Below are 11,036 nucleotides of genomic sequence, written 5' to 3'. Positions count from 1 at the left end.
ACCCAGATCGTATATCCTTCCTTCTCCCACGCCCCTCAGAGATAACCACTGTCCTGAATTTCGTGTGAGTGACGCCCTTGCTTTTTAGTGCCTATGTGTTTCAGTAAACAGTGTACACATGTTTAGTTTTGCCTGTTTTGAAAATGTCTTTGAAATCATACTTTATGATTGGTTTCTTGGGCTCAATATTCTTTTTGAAATTGAGCCAGACTGGCGTGTGTAACATGATCTATTCATTTCACTGCTGTGTAATAGTCCATGGTATGGATAACCAGTACCTTTTAATCATTCCACTGCTGATATGCAACTTGAATTATTTCCTTAATGAAGAGCACTGCTAAAAACATGTGTCAACATGCTTCCTGGTACACAGGTGTCAAGTTAAATTTGGACTGCTCTTTGTTTACCAGACTATTTTCATTGAGAAATCGTCAGCAAATGAGAAAAGTCCTTTGGACTGGAGCTGCCAAACATTTGCCCTATTTTAAAAAGTGAGAAGAGTTGGCATCTGGAATCCATTGCCCAATGGGCATGGTGACGAATCTTGGCAAAATTCTGAAACAAAATTCGATGTGATTTGTGCTTAACAATACAGTACTTAAAAAGAATGAAGTTTCCATGACTTAGTATAATGTCACAAAAAATAAGCCAGGACATGTTATTTTAATCAGTCCTTTTGGTACAGTCACTGCACCGATAGGTCCAAGAAGTGCTACATTAACCTTATTTTCCATGGAGCATTCTATGAGGCTCTGTATAGATTCCCCATGATAGAACTACTCACAATGGCTGGTATTTGTCTGCTTTTCTACATTTCTATATTTGTCTAATTTTCCATATCACAGACTCACGTGGGCAGGGGTCTTATCTTGTTCATCTAAGAAAGTGCTTGGCTCCAAGCTTGTCCTCTTTAGGCATTTGTTAGATAGATGCTCTTCTTGAAGACAAGACCAAGAACATAAGATCTGCAGTGGCATGAGACCAGCCTGGCCAACATAGTGAAACCTCATCTTTATTAAAAATATAAGAATTAGCCGGGCATGGTGGCGGGCACCTGTAATCCCAGCTACTAGGGAGGCTGAGGCAGGAGAATCACTTGAATGCAGGAGGTGGAGGTTGCAGTGAGCCGAGATCATGCCACTGCACTCCAGCCTGGGAAGCAGTGTGAGACTCTGTCTCAAAAAAAAAAAAAAGATCTGTAATGATATAGACTAGGCAGAGGTATAGGCAGGGGTGTAGGCAGTAGTATAGACAGGGATATAGGTAGGGGTGTAGGCAGGGAAACTAGTAGTTTTAGAACCGTCATATCTAATAGCAACCAATTAGCAGATAAATATCTCTTTAGAAACTTATATTAAAGCTTTTGCCTTGCTTGATATTTTTTGAGGGTTCAGATGAGTTTATATATTTTATGTTGCAACTTCATTGAGATATAATTCATATGTCCTATAATTCACCCACTTAAATTGTACAAGTCAATTGTTTTTACTATTAATAGGTAACCATCACCTATAGCAGGTAACCATCACAATAGAATTTACATCCTCCAAAATAATCCCATAACCATTAGCAATTACTCTCCACTCCATATCCCCTCAACCTTCCCAGCCCTAGAAAACCACTCATCTGACCGGGCATGGTGGCTCATGCCTGTAATCCCAACACTTTGGGAGGCCGAGGCAGGCGGATCCTGAGGTCAGGAGATTGAGACCATCCTGGCCAACATGGTGAAACCTCGTCTCTATTCAAAATACAAAAAATTAGCCAGGCATGGTGGCGGGCGCCTGTAGTCCCAGCTACTTGGGAGACTGAGGCAGGAGAATCACTTGAACTTAGGAGGCGGAGGTTGCAGTGAGTCAAGATCACGCCACTGCACTCCAGCCTGAGTGACAGAGCAAGACTCTCAAAAACAAACAAAACCCACTACTAAAACAAACAAACAAACAAAAAGAAAACCAACTAATCTACTTTATTTTTTATTTTTTAAAATTTTAAATAGAGAATGGGGTCTTGCTTTGTTGCCTAGGTTGGTCTCGAACTCCTGGGCTTAAGTGATCCTCCCACCTTGGCCTCCCAAAGTGCTGGGATTATAGGCATGAGCCACTGTGCCCAACTCACTAATCTACTTTTAGTCTTTCTATAGATTTGCTTATTCTGGGTGTTTCACATAAATGGAATCATACAACATGTGGTTCTTTTGTGACTGGCTTCCTTCTCTTAGCATAATGTTTTCAAGATTCATCCATGTTTTATTTAGCATGTATCAGGACTTTATTCTTCTTTATTGTTGAATAAGATTCCATTGCAAGGATATAACACATTTTACTTATCCGTGTCTGGACGGAGGGAGGGAGGGAACAAAAGAACAAAGGGACTAAAATGGCACATTTCCGGGTTCTTCATTGTCAACTTTCCCATGCCTGGGAAAAACACAGGTGGACTGCACAGGCGCAGTCTGACCTCTGACGGAGAAAATCCAAACCTACCTAGCTGCGCCTACCGCCCCGCCCCTGACCCGCCTATGTCCCGCCCACTGCCCGCCCACTCCCAGGCCCAGGACATAAAAGCCGCTCCCCGCGGGGCGTAGGGCGAACTTCCTCGGCCCCTCCTCATAGGCGGGACTTGGGAATCTGGTCCGAGAATGCAGGAGCGACTTCTCCGGCCTCCACAGCTCGAGACCGGTGAACTTCGCCCCTTCTTCACATTGGCTAGCTAATAAAGTTTCTTTTTATCTTGCCTACTTGCCTTTTCCTCTGACGGGCCAGCTCTGGTGGTCACATAAAACAAATCAGTTGGTGCCGAAACCCGGGAGGAGACCCCTCCTCAGGGCCCCCGCCAAGGTCTGAGGAGCCTCCTCCTTCCACGTGGCGGACGGACCAGGACCTAGACATCCCTTTCCACACCTCCAGGTCTCCTAGGGGTGAGTACCTTTTCCCTCCCTCTCATACTCCTTGGCCAGAAGTCCTGCGCAAGCCCAAGGCTTTTTTCCTGGTCACCAGGTGACCCAGGGAAGTTCCCAAAGGCAGAGATGTCTGCCCAAAGGAATTCCATTCCGTTCCGTGGGAGACCCGTCCAGGACGGAGACATCCACCTGGAGGTAATCTCCATTCCGGCTCCAGGAGCCTCCCACCGGTCTCTAGTGGCTCCAAAGGACGCTTTGTAGCCAGGTAGAGTTCAGTTTCTGTTTCCGCCTATTGGCGAGAGGAAGGCAATAGGAAATCCCCAATCCAAAATACCTAGAGACACCCCTTTAGGGTGTCTTCTAACTAATCTCAAAACTTTACAATTAGAGTAAGATCTTAAACAAAAGCAACTGATTTTCCTCTCCACTGTGGCATGGCCACAATATAAATTAGACAACCAGTCTCAATGGTCGCCTGAAGGCACCCTAGACCTTAACATTTTAACCGGCCTCAGTAATTTCTGCCAGCGCTTAAGCAAGTAGTCTAAAATAAATTATATACAAAAGTTTTAAGACTTGCGTTCTCGACCAGACTTGTGTAGCCGATGTTCCTTGGCCCAAGTCAAGTTGGCTAAGGCACAGACCTAGCAAAGTCAGAAAAGAGTCATCTTTCCTGTCTGACTCACCTGTGTCAGCTTCCCTCTCCCCTTCCACTCCCCCGTATACTCCACCTCCCCTCCCGCTTCTGCTCCACCTTCCCCTTCTGTTCCCACTGTTGTTCCGCCCTCCTCCTCGGTCCCGCCTACCATTGTTGAGGCTGCCCCTCCTTCCATCCCTGGACACTTCCGCCTACCCACCTTCTACACTCCCTCTCATTCTTGCCTTACCGGTAGCTGTGTCTCACTCTGGTTCCGCCTTCCTCTTCAGTCTATTCCTGCCCTCCTCTTCCTCGACTCCTTCCTAACTATTCTGTCATCATTCTATTACTGTCATCATTCTATCACCTGCTTCTTATATCTCCTCTAATAATTGTTTTAGACCTTTAGGCACCTAAGGCACTAGGCAAACCAGTGTCTGATCTCCAGCCTAGTCTTAACTAAAACCAAACGATACTCTAGACACTAGGCAAACCGGTGTCCTTACATCTAAACGGTGGCGCACAATACCGTCTCCTAGCAACTACCTCCGCTTCGTCACCACTGTTGCCCATCTAATACCAGGTAAAACAATTACTGTTATCTAAATTCTTTTCTCTTTATACTTCTGCTTCTTCTCTATCGGCTACAAAACTCTGTGCTGTTGACTAAGTCAACGTCCTTCTCTCCCCCTTAAAAAACACCAAAATGGAGTCCTACTTTATACTTATATTGCTACTCTTCTTATACACTCCAATGGCTGGCGGAGTAAAAGGAGGACTCTACGGAGATCCTATTTAAGATTCATATCCGACTGCCACCCTCTTAATAAAAAGGACACATCCAACAAAAATCCCTCCCTAAAAATATACAAGTCCTACAAAATTTAACCTTAGCCATACAATCACAGGAACAGGCCCTACGATACCCCTTTCACCCCTGGACCACCGGTATGGCTGCTGCCTGTGGTACAGCAGATGCTCCCATTCCTAATTCCCATACTAATCGTCTGTCTTGTCTTATGTTTTGCTCCTATTCTAACCAAATTTCTCCGAGCCAAAGTTCAAGAGATCACCCGTGTCGCTTTCAACCAGATGCTCCTACATCCCTATGTCCAGGTGCCAACCATAGACCCTCATAACAACGCCTCCTAACAGCAGGAAGCAGCTAGACAGACAACGACGCCCCCATCACTATAATCAATAAAAGGTTGGACTGTCTGGAGGGAGGGAGGGAGGGAACAAAAGAACAAAGGGACTAAAATGGCGCATTTCCGGGTTCTTCATTGTCAACTTTCCCGCACCCGGGAAAAACACAGGTGGGCTGCGCAGGCGCAGTCTGACCTCTGACGGAGAAAATCGAAACCTACCTAGCGGCGCCTACCGCCCCGCCCCCGACCCGCCTATGTCCCGCCCACTGCCCTCCCACTGCCAGGCCGGGGACATAAAAGCCGCTCCCTGCGCTCCCTGCGGGCGCGCAGGGCAAACTTCCTCGGCCCCTCCTCATACGCGGGACCCAGGAACCTCTCCGAGAACCCCGGAGCGACTTCCCCGGCCTCCACCGCCGGAGACCAGTGAACTTCGCCCCTTCTTCACATTGGCTAGCTAATAAAGTTTCTTTTTATCTTGCCTACTTTTCCTCTGGTGCCGGCTCTGGTGGTCACATAAAACAAATCAATCCGTTCATCAATTGGTGATCATTTGGATTGTTTCCACTTTTTGGTTATTTTGAATAATGTGGATATGAACAATTGTGTACAAATTTTCGTGTAGATGTATGTTTTCATTTCATGTCATTTATCTTGGGTGTATACCAAAAAGTGGGATTGCTGGGTCAGATAATAATTCTTACTTAACTTTTCCAGGTACTTGTCTTGGCCGATATTTTAGTAAGTAATGTAGGTAAAGACAAAATTATAATGGCCAAACTTGTGAATGGTACGAATCTACAAGGAGTCAGTGTTATGGAGTGACACTGTTCAATATGATAGCAACTGGCCACAAGATTGCTGAGCACTTGAAATGTGGTTACTCTGAATTAAGATGAGCCAGGAATATAAATGACGTACTAGATTTCAAGGTGTTATTATAAAAAGTAATGTAAAATATCTTAATCATTTTTAAGCTGGCTGGGCACCACGGTTCACACCTGTAGTCCCAGTACTTTGGGAGGCTGAGTTGGGAGGATTGCTTGAGTGCCGGAGCTTGAGACCAGCCTGGGCAAGTGCAGGAGCTTGAGACCATCTCTACAAAAAAAGTCAAAATTAGCCAAGCATGGCAACTTGCACCTGTTGTCCCAGCACTTTGGGAGGCTAAGGTGGGAATATTACATGAACCCAGGAGTTTGAGACCAGCTTGGGAAACGTAGTGAGACCCCATCTCTACAAAAAAATTAAGAAATCAGCTGTGCATGGTGGTATGTGGCTATAGTCCCCAGCTACTTGGGAGGCTGAGGCAAGATTACATGAACCCAGGAGTTCTGGGTTCAAGCTATGATCACACCACTGCATTTTAGCCTGAGCAAGAGAGTGAGACTCTGTCTCAACAAAAAAGGCGGCTGAGGCCCGGCGAGAATTCCAACAGAACCTCCGCAGCTGCTGGCTAGGTACTAAGCCTCTCACTGCCCGGGCCTGCAGTGCCCGCCAGCCGCTCCCAAGTGCCGGGCCTGCCAAGCCCGCGCCCACCCAGAACTTGCGCTGGCCCGCAAACGCGGCGTGCAGCCCCGGTTCCCACTGGCGCCTCTCCCTACACACCTCCCCGCAAGCAGAGGGAGCCGGCTCCCGCCTGGGCCAACCCAGAGAGGGGCTCCCACAGTGCAGTGGCGGACTGAAGGGCTCCTCAAGCATGACCAGAGCAGACACAGAGGCCGAGGAGACACTGAGAGCAAGCAAGGGCTGCCAGCATGTTGTCACCTCTCATCAACAAAAAATATTTATGCCAATTACACTTTGAAATGATAACATTTTGGCTATATTAAAGTAAATAAAATATCTTATTAAAATTAATTTTACCACTTATTTATTTATTTATTTATTTACTTATTTGTGAGACACAGGATCTTGCTCTGTTGCTCAGGCTTGAGTGAAGTGGCAAGATCACAGCTCACTGCAGCCTCAACTTCCTGGGCTCAAGTTATCCTCCCACCTCAGTCTTCCAAAGTGCTAGGACTACAAGCACACACCACTGTGCTTAGCTAATTTTTACTGTTTCTGTCATGGGGTCTTGCTGTCTTGCCCAGACTGGTGTCAAACTCCTGGACTCAAGCAATCCTCCTGCCTCACCCTCCCAATGTGCTGGGATAACAGGTATGAGCCACTATGCCCAGCCATGGAATCTTTATACTTTTAAAATATGGCCACAGTTGTGCCTTGTATTATACATATGCGCCCCACATTGTATTTCTATCGAGCAGCGCTGCTGTGTTCTTTTGTGTTGATTTCCTCCTTCAAACATTGGGTGGATACTAACCTGGTAGGGTTTGGAATCAGTCAGACCTGGATTCCTCACTCTGTCACCCAGGCTGGAGTGCATTGGTGCAGTCTCTGCTCACTACAACCTTTGCCTCCTGGGCTCAAGTGATTCTCGTGCATCAGCCACCCCAGTAGCTGAGGTTACAGGCATGGTGCATTTTTTTTTTTTTTTTTTTTTTGTATTTTAGTAGTGATGGGATTTCACCATGTTGGCCAGGCTGGTCTCAAACTCCTGGCCTCAAGAGAACCAACTGCCTTGGCCTCTCAAACTGCTGGGATTACAGGTGTGAGCCACTGTGCCCAGCCTCAAAACCAGATTCTTCTTGGCTGCAAAGCTATGGACAAGTTACTTAATATCTCTAAGTCTCAATTCTGTTAACTGTAAAAATTAAGCAATAATAACTTTTATTTTATCAAAATGTCACAAGGATTCAATAAAAGCAATTACATAAAGAACTTACCTGAATGCAGGCACATGAGGAAGAGCTAAATAAATGTTCCTTTTCTTTCTTCTCTCCTTTCCTCATTTCCATTCTGTTAAATGATAAGTAATTAACCTAGTCAGATGATTTATAGTTCTGGGTGGTAACATGTGCCACCTTGTGTGACTTACAGTATATTTACTTTCATAAGGGACTTCAAGATATTATGCATGATGGAATGACTTCAGTGGTTGAATTTTTGGGTAGGCAAGATCTCATAAATAATATGAATAGCCACTTTCATCTCTTCTGTTATCAGGGTAGAATTTAACTTTGCCTGTTTGCAATGCAATGTACTCCAAGTCTTAAAATAATGCCTAGTTGTTTGAACTTTATGCAGCACGGGGGATATGTGGAGATTGAGATGGATCACATGTGTTTCAGAATGTCATTCGAACCACTCAAAACTCATTCAATATGGAAAACTAAGTGAGAACTTCTCAAGGGAACTTGTTCTCTTTCCAAAGGTTGCTGGAATTTCCTGTTTCTGTTTGGACTCAAAATATCACATAAAATTCTGTTTTCTCTGAACACTTTGGGTCCTGGCTTGACCCAGGAAGGCATAGTTTAATTTAAATGAAAAACACACACATCAGAGACTCTTCACCATCTTCCTCAATTCTGAGGTATGTCTGGTCCACCAAAAGCTGTTTTTCTCCTGACATTGATCACTGATTGCACTCACTTCACCTCTACTGAGAAAATTTACCTCTTCTCCAGAATCAGCAAATATCCACATTTTTGTTTTTACTGTAGTAAAATGCACAAAACATAAAGTTTGCCAACTTAACTTTTTTTTTTTTTTTTTTTTTTAGACAGAGTCTCACTCTGTCACCAGGCTGGAGTGCAGTGGCATGATCCTTGATCTCCGCCTCCTGGGTTCAAGCGATTCTCCTGCCTCAGCCTCCCAAGTAGCTGGGACTACAGGCCTGCACCACCACGTGCAGCTAACTTTTGTAGTTTTTGTAGAGACGTGGTTTCACCATGTTGGCCAGGACGGTCTTGATCTCTTGACTTCGTGATCCATCCACCTCGGCCTCCCAAAGTCCTGAGATTAGAGGCGTAAGCCACCATGCCAGGCCCAACTTAACCATTTTTAAGCGTACAGTTCAATGTCATTAAATACGTCCATAATGTCCATAATATTAAACAACCATCACCACCATCCATTTCTGTAACTCTTTTCTATCTTGTAAAACTGAAACTCTTCTACCCATTAAATAACTGCTTCTCATTCTCTTACTCCTATGCCCTAGTAACTATCATTCCACTTTCTGTTTCTATGATTTTGACTACTCTAGGTATCTCATGTTAGTGAATTCATGCAGCATTTGTCTTTTTGTAAAAGGTTCATTTTACTTAGTATAATGTCCTTAAGTTTCATCCAAGTCGTAGCATATGTCAAAATGTACCTCCCTTTGAAGGATGAATAACATTCTGTTTTATGCAGATAACACATTTTGCTTATTCATTCATCTGTTGATGAACACTTGTGCCACTTCCACCTTTTGGCTATTCTGAATAGTGCTGCTATGAGCAGGAATGGATCATTGAACTTTTTGCACTTTTGGAAGCTGATAGAACAGCAAACACAGGCTGTGCATGGTGGCTCATGCCTGTAATCCCAGCACTTTGGGAGGCTGGGGCAGGAGGATCACCTGAGGTCAGGGGTTCGAGAGCAGCCTGACCAACATGGTGAAATCCCGTTTCTATTTAAAATACATAAAAATTATCTGGACGTGGTGGTGCACACCTGTAGTCCCAGCTACTTGGGAGGCTGAGGCATGAGAATTGCTTGAACCTGGGAGGCAGAGGTTGCTGTGAGTCAAGATTGCACCACTGTACTCCAGCCTGGGAGACAGAGTGAGACTCTGTCTCAACAAACAAACAAACAAACAATTGTATCCTATACACAGAAATGGATGAAAAAGAATTGCTAATTATTTTTACTTGAGGGAAAAATTAGCCTCTAACAATTTGTTTCATGTAATCAAACAAAACATCTTGATGCACTAAGAGTTGCAGGTTCATTGCCACAGGCTTATATAAGAAGATAGAGACATAAAATTATATTATCATTATTTAGCATTAGTTACTTTTTTCTGTATATTTTTCCTCCTTAGGTGGTCTATATCTAAAAACTCCTACTTGGTATTTGGCATGTAGTTAAAAAAAATAAAAAGTAGGCCAGGCTCATGCCTGTAATTCCAGCATTTTGGGAGGCTAAGGTGGAAGGATCTTTTGAGCTCAGGAGTTTGAGATCGGCCTGGACAACATGGTGAAACCCTGTCTCTACTAACAATACAAAAATTAGCTGGGTGTGGAGGAGCGTGCCTGTAGTACCAGGTACTTAGGAGGCTGAGGTGGGAGGATCCCTTGAGCTTGGGAGGCAGGGTTGAGTTGGCAGTGAGCTGAGATTGTACCACCTCCCCACTGCACCTGGGCGACAGAGTGAGACCCCCGTCTCAAAAAACAAAACTAATCTCCAAATACCTTTTGGAGAAGCGTAAAGAGTTTCATCTGAGTTAATAGAATGGGTACCCTCTGGAGTCCCTCTGACCATCTTGCTTCCATTTACTTGATTAAGAATTAAACATATTTCAGCCACGTGTGAACTTGGCACATTCAAGATTCCTGCTAAAAGTCAGAATTTCTTTGACATCCTACCGCACCCTCTAGAGAAATTTCTAAAGACTTCCTTCCAGCTGTCACCAAAAATGATAAAAGGCCATTTACAGACAGACTTGCTTTGATTGCACCTGCCTAATTGTACAATGGGTAGAAATGCATTTATTGCCATTTCGAGGGCAATAGAATATTGGAAATAGTAACCTTTTATATATTCTTTGCCTAAAGGACGGAAGAGGTCATGGCTATGTACTGACAACATTCTTCTGCTGACAAAATGCTGTTCCTTGAGAGTGAAGCTGAGGTTATGCCATTTCTCATAAAGTCAAGTAAGAAGTAAAGCAGCGTTGACTTACTAGCTTATCAACTGAAAGAACGCCTTGTAGCTTCTAGTCTGTAAAGCCTCAACTTGTTATTTCTAATATTTACAAAAACGACCAGTTTGTTCCAAGCCTTTTGAACTGAAGTGCTGGTGTTCCCTGCAGCAGGAGAGAGGTCACGAAGAGGAAGCCAGAGAATCACACGGATTGCTTCTTCCTCCAGCTCTAGGACTGAGATGGCGCCTCACCGCCCGAAAAGCAATGCAGCTGACTCTAATGAAATTCACTATCACCCACAGGCAGTAGCCAGACACACCTACTTTATTTTCAAAATTAAATTGTTTGATGACGGACAGATAAGGAACAGATGGCAGGGAAGGTGGAGATAACAATAGGCGAGTTTTCTGGGTTGATGGTTTTTACCCTATTCCTATCAGCGTTGACCAGAAATCAGAACATTATTCATTGATTTTGGAAATTACTTCAGTTTATTAAAGAAATATAAACCATCATTCTTAGCAAACTATCACAAGAAGAGAAAACCAAACACCGCATGTTCTCACTCATAGGTGGGAACTGAACAATGAGATCACTTGGACT

This window comes from Colobus angolensis, unplaced genomic scaffold (assembly GCF_000951035.1).
Source record: "Colobus angolensis palliatus isolate OR3802 unplaced genomic scaffold, Cang.pa_1.0 Scaffold266, whole genome shotgun sequence".
Taxonomy (NCBI): Eukaryota; Metazoa; Chordata; class Mammalia; order Primates; family Cercopithecidae; genus Colobus; species Colobus angolensis.
This window is presented reverse-complemented; position numbering follows the sequence as displayed.